The sequence below is a fragment of the Lasioglossum baleicum genome, chromosome 13 (assembly GCF_051020765.1).
Source record: "Lasioglossum baleicum chromosome 13, iyLasBale1, whole genome shotgun sequence".
In the NCBI taxonomy this organism is placed as follows: Eukaryota; Metazoa; Arthropoda; class Insecta; order Hymenoptera; family Halictidae; genus Lasioglossum; species Lasioglossum baleicum.
Window position 1 is genome coordinate 13089539 of NC_134941.1, and position 19872 is coordinate 13109410.

General features: G+C 47.1%; 1 protein-coding gene and 1 long non-coding RNA gene across 3 annotated transcripts in view; one reads left to right on the forward strand and one right to left on the reverse strand.

The window, feature by feature from the left end:
• Positions 1–10271, forward strand: part of LOC143215361 (uncharacterized) — a 74313-nt gene extending 64042 nt beyond the window's left edge. Inside the window, exon 3 of the long non-coding RNA XR_013010361.1 lies at positions 47–10271. This is a non-coding gene — a long non-coding RNA (uncharacterized LOC143215361). The remainder of the gene's footprint in view (positions 1–46) is intronic.
• The window catches only part of Lar (tyrosine-protein phosphatase Lar), a 413198-nt gene that overhangs the window by 303621 nt on the left and 89705 nt on the right, over positions 1–19872 (reverse strand). The window lies entirely within an intron of this gene.

Sequence of the window (19872 nt, forward strand, 5' to 3'; positions counted from 1 at the left end):
CTTCAATCGTATACGACTGCGTTGTTAAAATTGTCTATGATTGCAGGTTAGAAATACAAGAAAGTGACAAGAATCAAACATGGCGTTTGACAGATATTCTCATTCAACATCCTAAAGGTACTTTTGGATAACCCAATACCATGCTGTAGCGAGAGGGACGTCTTCAGAGTGCTTGCACGACATTTATTAAAAGCAGACACACGGTAGGTGTTCCGGAAGAGCAATAGTGCCGACTGCATTGTAGACACTGTACACATTGTAGAATTATTTCCGGGCTCTCCTTACACGATCTCGGGACCTTTCCACGGATCTCCATACCGCAGATCTACCCACGTCCTTGTAAATAATTCAACTGGAAGACACAATTCCCACTGAATACGGTGCTATGAATTTTCGCGTTCGCTCGATCTCCTTTGCCGGGGAATTTTTAGATATCCGAGAGTTTAATTTTCCGAGAAGGAGGAGGATCGTGCCTCTTGTGTTGTTCGCCGTTGCCGGGCGCACACAGTTTATCGTCGGGAAGTGTATCAATCGTTTCGCTCAAAGACAATCGCGATGCTCTTGGTATCGGAGTTTTCATCTTGCGGAGCCCGTGAAACGTTTAAATTGAACGAGCAAAGGGAAGGTTGTTATCGATTAGCCTCCTTCACCGGAGAGGGATCCATTTGTTTCCCCGAAAGCAAAGCCCCCGGTCGAACTCTCTCCCGCGACCGCGTTTTTGACATCGATTCGACTGCGGCCGTGGGTTGCGCGATCGGCCAAAAAATCTCATTAGCGTATATTCCCTTCGTCGAGCTCGCATGTTTCCCCGTCGGATACCAGAGGCTCACGGGTCCAGCGCGGCGATACGTTTCACGCACTGTTATCCTACGGGGTAATCGTATTAATGATTTGCGGGGCATCCGCGCTAATGATCGTCCCTGATCCGCGTTGCGGAAGAACGAGAAGGACGAGGACCGCTCGATGGACACGGGGCGTGGACGGATTGTCGGATGAAACGCTTGAAAGCACCGGCAATTGCACTCGCGATTAACCCCTCGCGCTATGATTCGTTTCAGGGTGGATGCCGCGTTACAACTTTTTCGGAAATCGAAGCAGCAGAAGAAAGTGTACATCGATTTTATGCCTGGATTTATATCGGTAACGTAAAGATTGAACTGTGACAGACTGATTAATAATAATTTATTCGTAATTATACGGTATGGCTTGCTCCTGATTAAGAGCATATGACGGTGAAATCGATAGCATTTTTCTGGTCCCTTAAATAATTCAAACTTGTCTTTGATATTTTCTTAAACCCAAAAGAGGAATACTAATACGGGTCTCGGAAAATGTGCAGAGAAGAAACGGGAGGGTCGCGGTCGTTTGTAATTGTCGATCAAAATTAGTCTTTGCGAATCGCAGCTCGTTTCCGGCGGGAACGTTCCAGTTGTTTTTGCTGGTGTGCATACTTGCACAGGATTCGCGCAGGCCAGACAGCGGGGATCTCTCGTCTTGCTGCTGTGCAAACGTCGTAAATTGTACGAACCGAGGACCGTACATCCCTTGTCCTGCAGAAATGGCCGAAAAAACGGAAACGACTCGAACAGCCACATAGAAGAGAGGACCCCAGCCCAATCGCCGCCAGAGGTCACCATCGCGGCGTTCCGATTCGCGGCAACGCAGACGAAAGCGCACGAATAATTGTAGCAACGCTCGCACCGGTGCCTGGCTTTCGATATAGCGGCGAGAGCTGCGTGGCTTTAATCAGCCTTCCATTGTACTGTTGACGCTGATCACGGAAACGGTGAATAGAAGATTAGATTAGAACTAATGCGGCACGTCGGGCACCGGTGAGTCGATGGCCGAGCTGGACGGGAAACCGTGAAATCTACTTGAAATCTGGGGCCACGGGGTATGGGGGCTCTGAGATTGTATAGGAGATAGTAGTACCGTGTTCAAACGATGGTTCGTTCGGGTAGGGCCAATTTTATGAACAAACTTTAAATTAGAATAAAATTGTTTCGCGCGAGGCTCTGTATCAGTGGAAATCACGTTGGAAAATTTATCCGACGTGCATAGAATAGTTAGACTAATTTAGTTCGCCAGAAATTAAATTAAACCAGAAGTTGTGTCAAATACTGGTCGAATACTTGGTAAAAACATATATTGGTTCGCGGTAGGGATTGTTTTACGGTATTAGGGCCACGATCATGGTGAAGGGAGCATCCCGGTTATCAAAAGTTTTTCCGGCCGGCGACGAGCTCTCACGCGAACAGCTTGGTAACGCTCGCGCGAGCAAAGCCCGGCTTCAATTTTCTCGTTTCGCGCACGCGGGCCAAGAAAAACTCGTCTTCCCGGCGAGAGGATCTATCGGCGAGGGCACGGGATACACCGTCTGTAATTCGCCGATACATAAACGTTTACGGAAGCGGAGTAATAATATCCGCCGGTGAAAAGCAAACGTTTACGAAGAAAAGAAGACTGGGTTGTTACAGCAAACAGTAATGCGCAAGGTATCGCCCGTGTTCCGTCCGGAAAATTACGATGACAAGAAGAAACGCGGACGGCCGGCTGGCTTGCAACGCCGGTTGGAGAATTAATGCCTCAGCTTTTTCGAACTCACGACCTTAAGCGAAAATTATGCGATTCTCGCGTTTAGAAAAATACTGGCGACGGTCCCGGCTCCATATTTTCGGGCGTCGTCGCTCGCGTCCGCTTAACTACGGCGAAAGAACGGGAAGAAAAGATAAGAGATACGAGTGACGCGCGGAGAGGAGAGTGTAGCTGGAAGCGGCGAAGAAGCGGTGGACCGGATTAGCATAGATATTGAGCACTCGACGGTCCGGCAGGGGAAAAACATTTTGGACTTCGTTACTTTTTTAGTCCGGCCATCGCTTCCATCCGCCATCTTCAGAGCCTCCTGCTCCTTCCCCACGCGAAGTATCCGCAAATAGATCCGAGGATTCTCTCCTCGCCCACCTCTCTCTCTCTCTCTTTCTCTCTTCGATAAATCGCACGACTCCCAGCTCGCTTAATAGATAGGTAGACGGTATGCAAATGTGGGAAATCCGTTCTATAGCCGACGGAACGTAAGCATTGGCGACGGTTTAATAAATCTCGGCCGATCTGATTTACCCCTGCGCACTAGAGAAAAACTTACACTACGTAAATTACGTCATGATTAGCTCCCCGCTATTCATTAACAAGCGATAGCGTCCGTGTGCTACATCGAGGTTTTCTTAGATTTATACGGGAGTGGTTTGACAGGACAAATGTATTGTTGTAGTCTGGCGTAGGTTAAAGTGCCTAAAGATGAACTACTTTTTGTTGGTCATTTTTTGAATAATCAAAATAATCTAAAGTAATTTAGAATGCTCTTTTTCGAATGAATAAAATTGTTCGGGGGCCTATCCCATTTTGTGGAAGACTGTAAATGGCCTTTCTTCGGTTGGTTATACAGCGCGTCAGGCTGCCACCGCACGGTTTCGAGCCTGGCGAAGCAATTCGGCGAGTATCTGCAACCTGACAGCGCCAGTTGCCACTTCACGAGACGCTTTCACTCGACGCCTCGTAATCAACGAGTTGTTTGTCGCGTCGAGTCTCGCCGCTTGCGATCCCGCGCGCACGGCGCCAGACCAGCAACGATACAATCGTTTGCCTCGAACGATCAAAGAATCGTTCCCGTTCGTCGAATCGTGCTATAGTTTTTGCACAGGGGCACGAGCGAGCAGAGGACACAATCGGCCGCTCGGGTTCTCTGTCGGGTTCAATCGGTTCTCCGCACGCTTGGACAGAGCACGAGGCACGCCGGATTCGAGGCGAAACTACGCAAACTAGCTTCGGCTCATGCAAGTTTGCCCAAATTCGCCAATATACTTGCCTAAACGTTATGCAAGTTTCGCAAACTATCTACAGTTTAGCACAAAGTGCAGTGTACAACGTTGTTACGTATGGCTACAACTATAACTATCTGAAGGATCAGCCGTCGAAAACATAACGATGTTTCAAGATTCCATTTAGGAGGCGTGGCGCCGTTACATCGACCATGGAACCTCGTATCGAGCGTCCACCTGGCCCTTCGACCAAATTGTCGAGCTTTTCGCTCGTGCGGCAGGCAGCAATGCTCTCTCTCATCCTTCTGGCAGAACATTATTTTTGGCAAACCAGACGATCTACTTTATCCGTTGATTTTTTCAAACGAAGCCGAATTAACGACGAATCGTCTTAAACGGGCAGGTAGTCTCCGAGATAAGAATTAGCAAGTGCAGTCTATTTTTCTACGGTTCTGACCAAAGTAGCACAGTTTTGTGGTCTGTATTTTGCAAGCGAATTAAGTACCAGCGAAGCGATGACTTAGACCCTCTCTGAGCTTGCATGGACTGCACCATGCATTATTTCGATGATCCAGAAATGCTTTGAACAGTCCGCATAGTATTTTGAGAAACAGGAGAGAATTCTACATTCTATAAACAAATTCGGAAACACGAGAACGTGCGCGATTCATATCTGGAAAACATTTCTCTCTTAAGCGGCGATTGTCTCCACTCTTTTGTGCAGATCATAATAATCTCGCAGCAGCGAGGAATCGCGATTACTATTATTCTTATAGACTAAGTAGAGGATCCGGAGTAGGTTAACGAGCACAGTACTGACAAGAGACTGGCAGGAGGGCGGCTGAACGTTGCCAGGGTCGCGCGATAAATAATAAAGACGGGTCCCCTCGAGCTTCGCGGGCAAACTCGGAATAAAGTATAGCGGAATATTCGCATGCGCACGTTCAACATTCAGCGGACTATTGCCGCGACGTTTGGTCTTTTTCGTTCGACTGACAAGCGGGCCGCAAACATTTCCAAATTTTTAATGGGATTACCCCGGAAAATCCCGGTTGGTTCGAAAAGCTGTCCGTCGGGGCTTCGGGCCGGGTATTTCGAGCGGAGAGACGATGGCAAGAATCGTCGTCCCCGTTCCGGGCTCGTATTTAATTTTCCTCACGACCGGCTAACGACGAAGACGCCGGGATTAGGTCTAAGGAATCGAGCGATAATCCGACCTGGACGGAACGTTCCACTCGGGACGCACGATAAAGCCGGCCCCGTCTTTAAGTGGAAACGTTCGTTCAACGTCAGACGAGACACGTACCGGAGCACCGGTGTCAGGGCGGAGCGTAAGAGGGTGAATAATCATTTTCCGTCGTAACGAGGGAGATCTAGTCGTAACCGACCCTGCTTGCCGCTCCAGCCCGAGAGCTCTACGTTCCTCCGTTTTCGACCCCACGTCCCGTTCTCCGTACCGTTCTCCCGTCCCACGACCCGATATCCTCGCGATTCCATTCGATTCCGTAAGGGAAACTTTCCCCCGAACTGCCACGAAATTCGTTCCTGCCCCGGCAGTCTTCTCTTCGTCCTCCCCATCCACCTCCGCCGTAAAGCGCAGCCTTTTCTTCAACGGGAATCAATGAACACCCTTCGAGTACGTGCACGTTAATTCTTGACTCGCTGCCAGTGAGTCGTTAGCCGGAAAAGCCCGAGAGAACGTCGGCGCACGTTGTCCCTGTCGCGTCATATTATTGTTACAGCGCAGTCGGCCGCGTTTCCACTTTATTTCGATGAAATCTCCGTTGACCCTTTCAAGTGGCCCCCAACCCCCCGCCTTATCGTGAAATTAGCGCGTGATTCATTTTACTGCGCCCGATTGTACGCCCGGTTTTCCGACGATCCGTTCGAGAGAGAGAGAGAGAGCTCGAGTTCTCCTCGAATCACCGCACCGCTGTCGAAAAGTTACGGATTCGCGAATGCAGTCTCGGGCTCCGAGGGAGATTATTTGCAATGATAATCCGAGTGCTTTATTTTCGCTACACGGCCCGCTTTATTCGAGAGGGAATGCGAAAGTTTGTTCGGAAAAAATTCTCTAATGTATAATATAATTCTAATTTCGATCGCGCCTCCAATTTTATTATTTCTCTCCGGATTTGCGCGGTAACGTGGACCACGCTGAAAGTTACTCGAGTTTCCTCGGTTCTACCATGTTCGGAACAGCTGTATCGGATGCAATGGTTAAATCATTCGGACGTTGCCGTAGCAGTTTCAGAGCACGCTTAACCGTGGTTTTCCCCTGCATTGAAAAATCGCGACAACTGTAGCGAACTTATTAAATTTAAAAGTATAATGCGAACAAACGACTTTCGCTGGAAGTCGACATAATTAATTCCGGGATATTGCGAAAAGTTTACACTAATTAGCCCGACCGGCGAAGTGAGGAGTACGCTACCTCCGTAAGTCTGCAAAAAATTCTGAGAACTTTTATAATGCGCTGTGTAAACAGAATTTAATAAAAACGAATTTCTCCCACTTATATCTTGATGGTTGGAGGGAAATCTTAAAAAAAGGGAGGGAATATTTTAAAATTAATTGCAACGGTGTAACAAATGCTGACCCTAAAACCTTCGAAACGGCGCGTCGCGTGCAGTTTATCCGAGTTCGGGGATGATCGGTGCGATATGTTTGTAAATCCGTCTCTCGCGGGGATTTTAATGGAGACGGCGGAGGCGGTCGGAAGTTGCAGTTAATAAAAAGCCTGGGAACGATAGGTTGCCGATTAAAGTTCAGGGTTACACGGACTCGGCTGCGATAATGGGAAACTCAGCGGGAAGTCCGAGTTCGCTCGTGCAGGTAATCACGGTGGTATGACCGCAGCGTATAACGAGTTACAGCAGTTGGATCAGGCCGCCATCTGTTCTGTATCCGTTTCGGACCTCGCCGACCGTTCTCCGAGCTTCCTGTTATTCCGCAGCGCTCTGTGGTGATCGTGCGACAACGCGACGCTACGGTGCCGCGCGAAAATGAACGGGAATAGCCGTGAATTAGCTCGCGAAACGCGTCGAAACTTTTCGATAATGAGAATAGATTTTTCTTGCGCGGGCAGACGGTCGGGCCGGGCCTGTGAGAGCCCGTTAAAGCGAACAACGGCGAAACTTCGTCTCCACCTCCGTAACGGAGTCTTTATTTGTTGGATAAGTCGGTTAGTTAATCTCGAGACCCGCTAGTCCACGAAATCTTAATCCGGGACGAGATTTTTCTGGCCGGGGCGTTCCTCTCCGAGGCTATCGCTTAGTTGGCCACCGCTGGCGTCGAATTAGCACAGCCTCCATTATTTAAATTCAGTGGATATAAAGGAGGGATCAACGCTAAGTCGCACTCCAAGATATTGGCTGCCGAAGCTTGTCTGCGAGGAGGCTTCAGCTTCGCCGGTCCCTTTTGAAAGGAAAAGAGCGACGGGAAAATCTGGCAAAATCTGCCTAATAAAATTCCCTCCGCGGGGAAACGGAGAAAGAGAGAACCCGGCGACCGGGCAGAGAGAGAGTGCCTTGATCTTTTATAGTCCGTTTACCGCTGACTAGAATCCGCAAATTATTACGTCGGTATCCTGAGCGATCAAACGGTAACCAGCTGGCACAAAGATTTGCTCGCGGGAAACCCGGTCGAAAACATAGAATGAAATTTTTCCATCGGTGCCCTCCCGTTTCGAGAAAAACGAGTTGGAAACTCGCCGAGCTTGCTGCGCCGCGTTGCGCCAGTAGAAACGGCCAGCCATGGTCAGACGCGCTAACCGCTCCCTCAGTTTTCAAACTAATTTACCCCGAGAACGAGGTCTCGTATGGGGAAACTTTATTCCGCACTTTCGATTCATTATTTCACGAGGAATCGCCGCGGGCATGTATAATCGATCTCTCCCGTGTACTCCGTTGCCATAATTATCTAGCAAACTCCCTTTAATCCCAGCTCCTTCAACTCACCGGATGGTAAATATTTGAAAAACATCGCTCCACTTATCTGAAAAAATTGTATAAAATCAGAGGGATGTTTTTTCGACATTTTCGGTCCGGTTGGATCATTCTAGGATTAGGCGGCTGCAGGATATAATTTAAACAAATACGGCCGCGTCGATATTTCGCGGATCCGGTCTGTCCGGATCGGTCGAACGGCCTGCCGCGTTAATTGCCGGACGTTATGATTATTCGAGGACGTATATCGGCACCATCGACGGCTAATGGCTGCTAGGATTTACATTTATCGACCTTTTACAGAGGATAATCGGCGACGCGAGACCCCCAATTACGCGAACGCTTCGTTTCGTTCGATTGGTCGCGCAGTGCTGCACCAGTCGCAGCATTGCATTCGTCGCTGCTCATCCGTGATTTTCATCGGCCGAAATCGCGAAATCGGGTTCGCCCCGTCGTCGTCGTCGTCGTGGTCGTCTGCCCGAGTCGTCGGGTTTTAATTACGAGAGCTGCCTGCTCTAATGCGCCGATTCGATCACGATTACTCGAGTTCCGTTTCCGCACGGAGCTCCCGTAAACGACGTCGCCTGCTCGTAAGACGCTCGATCTCGTAGAAATCTCGTTCCTTTGCTCTTTGTCGATTCAGCGGACCGGCGACTACCTGCCACACACTTGCTTCCGGTCCACGGACCCGGTTTCAGATCCTACCGGTCGAAATTGCTTCGTTACATTCGCCGAGCGTGAAATCCGATGGGTTTCCTCCCATTAACACTCGAAGCGGCGAAAAGAGTTTGTTCATTGCCTTTTGCTCCCCATTTGTTTCTTTTTAGAAGAATTCTAATCGGATGAAAATCATTTTCTTCTGTGATATGCTCAATATTATTCAACGATATAATTTCCATTATTTTTAACAAATTGCTGTTTCCCAATGACTCACTATCAACATGTGGTTTTGATTTACAAGCAATTTAAAGCTTATTTAAAATACGACAGAACTTCCTTTCTAACCTGATATAAATTTTTGCACGCGCTGATTCAGTAAGGTGAGGATATCAGAGGCGGATATCATGTGGTGGGATTTTTATTTTTTCCGATGGACACTTGAAGGTGAGGAAGAAGGTCACCTTGATTTTTTAAAATGGAAACACCTACTTTCTGCATCATGAATCGATAGACTATTGAATTCTGAGTAAAAATGTATTGACCTTCATATGTCCTAAATCTAATAGTTAACGAGATATTATTGAAACAATTTGTTTTCTTCTTTGAATAATATCTCGTTAACTGTTAGGTTTAGGATATATGAAGTACACTATTATACTCAGGATTTGATATTCTATCGGTCTATGGTATAAAGGTTAAAATCAATTGCAAAATTTGTACCGGACAGACAGACAGACAAGAAAAGCAAGCTAATAAAAATGTAGTAAAGTCTTTATATTTAAAAAAAGAAAGTTGACCTTCACCTCACCTTGGAGTGTCCACTGGGAAAAATAAAATTACCACCACACGATATCCCCGTCGGTACTGAACAACCTCCATCTGAAACATTTTTGCGTATTGTCAATATTTTTGGAGATATTCGTCTGTAACGCTTTATAATTTCCACCCTGTGTATTCCAGGAGCTCGTAAAAGGACGGCTTTGACATTCGAAAATACCGAAAAAATCACGAAACAATGAATAATATAATCGTTTGTCTTCCCTTGAAACTAACATCGGATGTATATGCATTTTCCGATTCGTTCTCCTCCTCTTTTTTAATAAAAGAGCATGGAGAAGCAAACTTTCGTTTGATGCCATTTTCCTTCTACAATACGGGAATAAACGCTTGGTGGTGCCGCCAGTGACCGATTTATTGAAGCTCTTCAATTCGATGGTGCCAGCAGTGGCCTAGTCTAATAGCGGCGTAAGGGACGAGGTTTCGGAGCAGAAATAGCGGGGGATCGTGGTGGATTCTCAGTGGACGGGTCGCGACACAGCGATCGACGAGGTCTCTCGGACAATGCCTGGGGGTAAAGACAAGATTCGCAGTTTCGAGTTTAATTAGAGTCTCCCGAGCCTGTGGAAACAGTCGAAACGAGCGTGCGAACGACGTTTCGCTCGGAGCGTCTGCGACTGTCCCGCGCAATCTTGGCGAACTGGTCGGCTCTCGGATGTTAAAGTTTTTAATGGGGGAGAACGGCTTTATCGTCGAACCATTGGATAGGAAGCGTCGCCGACACGAGGGGTCATGGGTGGTGGTGCAAGAAGGGGGATGGGCGAGCGTAAAGATGCCGCGGAAAATATCCGGCCCTATTTCGCGGCGTTTACCTTCCACCGGAAAAACCGTGTCGCTTAAGAAAATCCCGCTTGGTTCCCGGTTCTGGTCGCTTCTAATACTTTCACGGGTAGCCCGGCCCCGTTCCCTTTTTTTCTCTCGTCTTCCTCTCTCTCTCTCTCTCTCTCTCTCTCTCTCTCTCTCTCTCTCTCTCTCTCTCTCTCTCTCTCTCTCTCTCTCTATCTCCCTTTCATCGCCGCGGACGCGCCCAGCAATAATAATGTCGCCTTTATCGCGCGCCGCGCCGGAAAACGTTCGCGAACGGAAGCTAAGGCGCTTAAGGATCACGAGGAATAAAGTAAACGCGTTACGCGATCCGGTAAATACCGAACGCGGGTAAGAGGAAACATTAATTAGCAAACGGAACCCCCAGAGACAATGAACCGGGGCGAAAAACGCCGCGGGATTCGAACGAGTTGCCACTCCATTCAATTCCACCGGGCAAAAAATTATTATTTCACCATTATTCGCTTTTTAATCGCGATGCGACGGAAGCACTGGTTTTTGGAGTCGATTATCATTTAATCGATGTCCCCGCCACCGCGTCGACAATTGTTTCGAGAGCTCTCCGCGCCTCTTTCCGGGATTTTTCAGCGTTTGTTTATTGTATCGCGATTTTGCGGCTACTGCATTTTCCTACTCGTTCCAAATGTATAAACCTAATTATTTAAAGATCGAGTACACTTTATACTCGATGACAAAAATATTTTCTCGTTGAAAGGAACAGGACGATGGAAACGGGAAAGTCACAGTTGGTATTGAATGTATTAATTGATACATTTAGCAAAGGCGAGGTAGCCAGGTTGAACAGTTGTGAAGATTTTTCAACAAATGTTTCGATATCGACAGAAATTTCATCCGAGTGCCAGCAATTCACCTCGAGTAGCGAGCTCTCATAATTTCTCTCGGGATTATTAATTTAAAAGGCGATTTTTAAGCTTCCTTTTGATAGAGCAGGACCATTGGAAATCCTATTAATAGACTGTACTGAATAAAAAGAGTGAAGGGGGAACCTCAAAGGAATTATCTACCATTTAGAAGATATAAAAATTCTTGGCTGAAATGTATCACCAGATCAACGATATTAAATCTATCTCATGTACAATAACCGGAGTACGGATTTTACACATTTACGGCACCAACGGCTGGATATACGAGTGGATACATTTCTCTCAACTTGTTAACACCGAACTCTGAAAGAGACTGGTGCGTTTATAAAATCGAGAAGGTTGAATCAATTTAATCACTCTGCATGGAAACACCAATGCGATTTGAATAATTGTCAAATAAAAATGGCGTTGGTTTCTCGGCGCAGAAGTTGATTTAACCGGAAGTTGTTGCAACAACGCGTTGCAGTGTCCCGGAGTGATCGCTCGCACGAGGAAGGCAGCGGTTGTACGAGTGTCTCGGCGTTAGTTAGCAGTAAATCGCGAGGGTGGAGGCAGAGAGGAAGAGAGAAGGGGGGGGGGGGGGTCGGAGAGAACGGGCTACGACTTTATGAGTTAAGCGGCAAAGACGAAGGATCCGTGGGAGGGTTGTTTTCTGTTTAACCAACCGGGGCGTAGGAACGAAAAATGTAGAGACGTCGAGAGCACACCCTCGGAGCCTCGATAAACTTTCAAAGTGTGCCACTTTATCGTTTCGTCTCATTACCGGGAACAATGAAGGAGATTGCGTTTCGCTAACTAAGCTGGAACTCGGAGACCGTCGGCGAAGCGCGCACCGACGGGTTGGAGAGAAAAGAAATGCTTTCGCTTTGGCGACGAGCAAAACTTCCACCGTCTCTCTTTCTCGAACTTTTCTCTGTGAGCACTTTCTCCGTCCGACGACAAGACGGATGGCGTCGGCGCGAGACGGCATTGGAAAGAGCGGTATACATTGGTAAAAAGTTCCTCGCCGGTTACTTTTCCCATTTTCGGATGAATCTTTTGCACCATTTCCATCGGGTACGGACGACGAGTTCTCCCCTGGCGGAGTTTTATCCAATAAAAGTAAAAGCGCGGGGCAAGAATAATTGGTTTTCCGAGCCGATGCACGGTTTGAAAAACGATGGAGCCGGTCTCGTAACCTAGTAAATTAATCGTGTCGGTAGTGGCATCCGAATTTATGGATGACCGCGAGCGTCTGTGGAGGGCAAAGCCTCCGATGGACGGAGACGGGGATGGAAGACGAAGATAGAGAGGGATGAACGGAGAGAGGGTAGGTTAGGGGTCAAAGCCCGTTCCGAAGCGGACAGGCTGCCGCTCGAAGATAGACCACGTCCAAGGAAGTCGGGAGAGAGAGAGAGAGAGGAGAGTCGTATGGATTAGCGGGCACGAAGGATCGGGTCTCTGTTTGTCGTGGTCGGCCACCGAAAATCCCGTCAACTCCAAAGTCGACCCTCGTTCCATCGATGACACGTCCAATCTTTCGGCTCTCTAACAAGACTCTCGGCCCGAGGAACGCGCCGGAAAGAACTCTCCCGGAGCGAAGGCCGCCGACTTTGCGCAAGCTTTCAGAAATTGAATCTCTGTCGGCTGAAATTGCTTTTGCATTTTAAACGAAAAATGAGAAAGAGCAGCGAAACACATTGGAACGCGATCTCTCCGCTACGATATCGACGACGACGACAACGAAGAAGAACAAGAAGAAGAAAAAGAAGACGATGGTGTTCCGCCTGAGCGAGATATAATATTGTAATTCGAAAGAAATCGTTCGAGGGAATATATAGAGACCGTACCCCTCACTTCGTTAAAGCAAGTCTCGGGGATTACGCCAATGTGTGGCGTGCTGGTAGCAGTTGGCGTGACTTCCGGCGAAGGCGCTGAGCCCCGGAAACCAATCGTAGTCTCCGCCAGACCGAATCATCCGCGTTTCTGCGATCGAGCGATTCCTTATCCGCGCCGTTTCCGTAGACATTCGTTAGCGGTTCGTCGGAAACCGTGACGAAACTTTCCGACCGTCACTCCTATCGATGCCGGGGACGCCTTAATTAAATCCTTGCGAGCCAGTGATCGGCGAATATTAGATCGTTACCGTGGAAAGAATGCCTTTGTTGCGGGCCGGGCCGGTCGACGGGGTCAAGCATGGTCAAACGGACACGAACCGGGGTTCTTGGACGTCTAGACGATGCGTGCAAATTAGGAGTGTGCGGGTTCCCGGAATTTACGGGTACCCGACAGTCGAGTCGAGCCGGACAAAGTCCGTCGGGCTCGGGCCAGTACCCGAGACATCTGAATATTCGGGTAGCTTGATCGCATCGGGTAGCCGGTTAGCAGCAGTCGGCATCGGCCGGACGAGTTCGATTCTCGAGATTCACTCAAGAGAGAGAGAGAGAGAGAAGTCTTATTTGAAATTTGAAATTCGAAATAAATTATACAATATAATTCATTGTATGTCGTATGTACACATGAGACTTCCGCCTTTTCCTTTATTAAAATTTTAACGTACATATGTATATTTTACTAATGGATTAATTAATTTTCTCTCATTTTTAATGTATAGGAGCCATTCCACGCGAAGTGACCTAGAACTAGCAAACCGATGATAATGAGTTTTTAGTAAAATAAGAGTATCTCTACTAAAAATGTTGTCATTTGAAAAAAAATGTTTGTCACCGTTTATTTTGCAATTGTTTTAAACGAATGCAACATTTTCGTAGCAGGGAATTTTTTAAAAATTTGAAAAAATGAGGATATAATCCCAAGTGTCCCCTTTATATATCCGCGCACTCCTAGTGCAAATGTATTTCACAAGAAGTCTCAGTCTTCGAATAGATTGCGATAGTCGAGAAATATATCGGAACGGTGCCGACAGGTTTCAAACTCGATCCCTAACATCCTTACACGTCTACCAGCATGGTCAACCTTCTCCAACCAATACAAACCACAATCAAGACAAACACAATTCGATCACAAACCAACCGATGGAATCTTGTAACAGTCCTAACAAGTTCCAGACTCTATACGAACGATCTTAAATCGCTACCAACATCGTCTAGTCAACGCAAACCCAATCATTCTTGGACCCAAGCAAAGTAAACACTCGGACCAGACAGAAACCCGATCGATTTTCGAACAGTCAACATCACGGGCTCACAAATGACTCTTGGTATATTAATCAAACTGGAACAGCGCGTTGCCAGTGTGTCCACGTCTCAAATGTAATCAAACACTATCTGTCGAGATCCGTCGGCGATATTAATTTCTGAGACGAACGGACTATCGGTCACAAGGGGGCGACTACAAAGCAGCTGGCTGGCTGCGCGGTAACAGTTGCGTTCAAGAATGCAGACAATGCTATCTTTTCGGGGAAAGCCGAGTCCATTGAAGATCGGAAGAGTGGGTGGGAGTATAGTTGCACAGACCATTCTGGTTCGAGGGGGACACGCGAACGAAACGGTGGCGGGAGATCGTGAAAGAAGAAACGCAACGATGGACGGACGGACAGGGCGAAAGACAAAAGCGGAGACGAAGGCACCAAGATTCCGAGGACGGATTATCGGTTTTGTTGGTAACGGGGCCGCAGGGATTCAGCCGGAACTCAGTGGGAACCGGAGGGGATTAGGGGACCGGGGAGGGCCGTCATCGAGTATCGATATTTGCAATTCCACGAGCCTAGGCATCGTCGGAGCCGATGCAAAAATCAATGGACCAATAACCGAGGATGGTGGCCGTCTAGTTGCTGGTTACGTATAGACGGTGCACTCTCGGCGGTGTATGCGCCCCGCGTATTTCAGTTTGTACTGCTCGTTAACCCCCGCACTCGAAAACCTCTTTCCAGACCAACAACTTGGAAAGAGATGGTTACAGTGAAAAACTAGCCGGTGAAAAAGCAACCTCTTTTTTCGTGGGCTGCCTCGATAGATGGGAACACGAGGACGCCGTTCAACCGCGGAGTTACCCGAACCGGGCGACCGCGAGAGAGAGAGAGAGAGAGGGAGCGAGAGAGGCAACCTATTATCCCAAGTTCATCTGTCGTCGGTCAAAGTAACGATTCCATCGCGAACCACCGACGCGTCGACCCACGCTGCTGCAAAAAGTCCACAACTTTCGGTGTCTTTGCGACGAACATTCACGGACAAGCGGAATTCTCGTGTACGCGAGATTCGCTGCAGCCTCCGTGCAACGGTGTTTTGTTAATACCGGTTGATTTCGAATAAACAACGAATATAAATATTGCGAGGAATTGTGCAATTACACGCGCACGATCGTTTGTTGTTCTTCCACGAAACGATCCAAGAGTGTAATTCACCCCTCGAAGCACGGTGTGTGTGATTTTTCTGCAGTATTTTCTCGGTAAACGCGCTTCCGGTGCTTTTTTACGCTAATAGCATTTGTTGTGGCCGGAGAAATAATGGAATATTGAAAAATATACTCCACGAGTAATTTTGTAAATTTGTAATTTTGTTCTTACATAATATAACTACAATGCCGCGTGGGAAAAAGCTGACAGACAGTGAAATAAGAGTGATCGTAAATTTAAAAGAAAGGAATACTTCTATTTCAGAAGTTTCAAGAGTGGCTGGGCGAAGTCGATGTGCCGTGCCGATGATACCGCACAACACATTATACTACTAAATAGAAAAAAAAATTTTCATTATCTTCCACCGACTTTTTCTTACGTAAAATATACATTGTCTTATAGCTTTGTCGCACCTTATTTTATCAAAAATTAGAAATATTTTAATGAAACTTTTTTCAATCTAATTCAACAACATTACCGCTATGGAAATGTACATGTACTTTAGTTGATTCTTTGGATTAATAACGAAGAGTTTTACGAAAAAATTAGTATTAATAAAATATGTGTACACTCTCGCCAATATGCAGTAATAGATGTCCCAGGCTGTCTTGAATCGTTCGCTTCAAATCTCCGCTGTAAGTACGAGAAAAGTGAATACGATGATTTATTGCAGTTTAAATATTATATTAAAAGAATCTGTGAATGGTTCGCAGTCGGAACGCTCTCACGAATCTTTAATTTTCCTTTTATGGATGGGAGAGGTGAACGAAATTAAATCAATTATTTCTTGGATATATGTGGAATGTATTTTTACGGTTCGCTTCCGACATTCAATGTATCCCACTGAACGTCGCTACTGAATCTGTCCAATTATATATTAACACGTTAATTGCCCGCTGAGCGATCGCATCGGGAATTTCCTTAATGGAACCAAAATTGAGATGTCAACACTCGAACTCCCCGGCACTAAAACTGGTGAAAATAGTATTGAAAGTAATCAAACATTTTCTCTCTGTATTAAGAAGTGCTCTTAAATATTTCGAATTGGACTCCACATTTCTATTATATATTCGACCGATTCAATGATCTCACGAATGCATAAAATCCGCCATCTAGTTATAAAGCAGGGGATTAAAAGTACATTATTGGCTGAAAATTAGGGGACGACTTCCCTGATTTTCCCGCACGAATCTCCACCAGCCCTCGTAAAAGCCGGCGGGCAAAAAGCGCGCCCGCGATTTCCGCGAAAAGTCCAGCCAGCGTCGTTTCCTCGACGTAGCCCGCCAAGCTGCGCCCGCGCGATTCGCATGCGAATTTCATTCGGTAATTGGCCGGCACAATGACGAGAGTAAATCTGGCCGGGGAACGGCGGGGCGTCGGTAAAATGAAAAATTGAATAACAGGGCGGAAGCGGCGCCGGTATTACCGCGATACGGGCTGGATTTTCGAGAGCAACTGGTCGACGGGAGCGTCGACGGATCCCTCTCTCGTAAACCTATAACCATTTTTCCAACCGTGGTAGAGAGAAGGTGGAGAGAGACTGCGACGACGGATGAAACGGCAGAGCGAGAGAGAACGCGCGGGGATTAAAATTCAAAGGGTTCTCGCGTTCTCGAGATCGCTTGAAATTTACGAAGTTTCGCGCCGAGCCTCAACTTTTCCACGATAGATACTCCCTCTCTCGAGGTGGTGAGAAGTGGATTGAAGGGGTGCGATAACGTTCGACTCGAGCCCGGCGAGCACGGAGCGGGCTTAGTCCGAATCGTTGGAACGAGTTCGAAGGTCCGGTTAAACGGGAAACTTTGAACGAGCCTCGACGAGCCTGAAAGGCCAGGGAAAAAGAGCGACGGAGAGAAACATCGAAAGAAAGAGAGATCCAGAGCGAAAGAGAAGAAGCGACAGAAAAATCTGGAGAGTGAGAGAGAGAAAGAAAAAGATATCTAGAGACAGAGAGTGGTGGACGCGAGAGAAGAAACGTCGCCAGCAATTGAAAATTTTCGACGAGAGCGTCGGGACGAGATAGCCGCGACGTCGCCCGTTCACTCGGACAGAAAATCGTCGGACGAGCGCGCGCTGGTTCTAATAAGAATTAGCTGCCTCTGCCAGGAAAAGAGATATACGCGATTATTGCAGCCAATAGGTCAGCTTCAATCTAGCCATCGTGTGCTAATTGTTTTCCTATTGTGCAAAATTTCACGAGGAATACGCTGTGTTTAACGTTGAATTAATCCTGAAATAATTACTACAAATAAAAATTATGAAATAATCTTTTTATTGTAGCGTCGCGTCGAGTCGCGTCGGCTAACTTCCTCCTCCTTTTGCCTCGCAAAAACAATTCAACCCGCTCGGCTTGCTCGACTTGCTCTTGCTGCTCGCTCGCCTTTTCTCTCGATTTGCTTTCGGAGAAACCAATTCTCTGCGAGCCTTCGCCCCCGTCGTCGTCGCCGTCGTCTTTCTCGACGTTCTTCGTCGTCGACGAGACGCGACGGGGGCGGAAAGAAAAGCAACGGAACTGCGGGTGGCGAGAGAGCGATACGTCGTCGCATCGGAACCGCCGTTGCTCGAAGAGGATAAGGTAAAGAATGTCAAACGTGTCGGATTATAACTATCAATAAGCACAATGAACTTATTGAAACAAAAATTGAATTGTTCTGTAAAAAAAGTGTACATTTTATTTACATTTCCAATGAAATTCAAGCGAAAAACCGACGAACCGACGCGACGGAGCAATTCGGAAATTAAAGTCGTCCAAAACCTTTGCGCGACGATTGGAAGCGAGCCCGTAAAAAGTTTCGCTCGATATCTGGCACGATTTTGCGGCGGACCGACGCGGCGGTGCAGAGGCTCGTCGATATATATTTTTTCGGAATAAATCAATCGGTAACGAAGCCAGACGGCGAACAAACTCCGCGGAAATGAGGAAGGTAAAGGAAGAATCGGAGCCTCGTTGCATGGAATCGTCTTGTTGAGACAGTTTCTGCGGTTTCGATGTGGACTCGGAATGACACACTCGGGAACGGGAACTGGAATTTAGCTGTTCGTTTAACGAAAAATCGATTTTTTCCTGTCAGTATTTTTTCGTTGATTTTCTCGATGTACGAGTCAGTTTGCGGCTGTCACGGTTCACCAATTGTCACTTTGTTTTGAATTCGAATCTGCGGACCGTGTCGGAGGCTCTTTAGTAGACGAATTTTAAACGATTATAGGAAACATTTTAAACTAAGGTTCTAAATAAATAGTAACCTCAGTCCCAGTTAAATAAATAAATAAGAAGGTTCACTAGATAATTATGTATTTTCGACGTTTCACCCGATAGCAAGAGAACAATGTGTGACGCGGAGACAGTGAAATGGATGAATGAAATATGCATACGAGCAGTGAGTAAAAGAAGCACGATATTGAAACATATGTAGCGAATTAATAAATAAACACGTTTAACGCGGTCCCGATTCAGTCGGACAAGTATAGATCTGTTACTGTCAGATCGGACGTCTGCTGAATTTCACATTTCTTTCCAGAACGATAGCAAAAGTTACAGTCCTGATAATTGGTACACACTTGTATCTGTCTTCTGGCTGTCTGAATCTGTCGATGTGCAATCAGAACCTTCACCGTGTGATTGTTTATAAATCTGCGAAAGGAAGCCTTCACCTGGGAAGCTATTCAAATGGAACATCTTCGTTGATTGACTTCGTTGACTTTAATAATGGCATGATAAAGTCTAACCAAGTTTTCTTTCAATCGTCATGGTTCACCACTATCTCTGTCGCGATCATAAATCCGAGGACCTCTCTTAAAAAATGTCGCGTCGCTCGAAATCAGGAATTTCGGAAACAGTTTTCCCGGCGGTTCGACGAACTTTCCCCGGTGAAGGAAGTCAAAGTTTCGAAAATATTGACTGGATTCTGGTCGGTACGATGGCGATGGATGCTCCGAAAGCGCGGTATAAAGGGAAAAGCAATCGGTTCGCCGAGGAAACTGTGGGACAGCGTCAGGAAACTTAGTTCCGAGAAAAACGCGTTTAAAGTTTGTCGCTCCTTCTCGAGGCATTCGAACCGCGTTGCTGCCACGCCGCACAGCTTCCTCCGATCCATTCAATTTCGAAAAATCACTTAAGCAGACGACGTATTCCGCGAGCATCGGAGAATACGGAGAAAGAGAATTAGAAAAAGACGACGACGACGAGGAGGAGGGAAACGAGTCCTCGGGAGAACCAGACTACACAGAGAGAGCCTCAAGACATGGTTCGTGAGGGTTCGACTAACGTCCGATGCAGGCTTGTTCGGTCGGTCGCGTGACGTATTAGCCGCATATCGGCCGCATTTCTATACAAAACGGGGCAACGTGGACGCTCGTCGCAACGTCGAACCGATCGTGAATGGCTTTCGTATCTGTTACGCGCACCGTTGCACCGTTGTGTTTCCGCCGCAGGTAAAACAGGGTACGTCGGTTGTAATCGCTTAACGAGCAGACAGTGGATATTTCAGCGTTGGCCCACGAAATCATTCTCGAGCCGGGTATATCCCTCTCCTCATACTCTCTTTTTTCGGCTTCTCTCTCTCTCTTCTCTT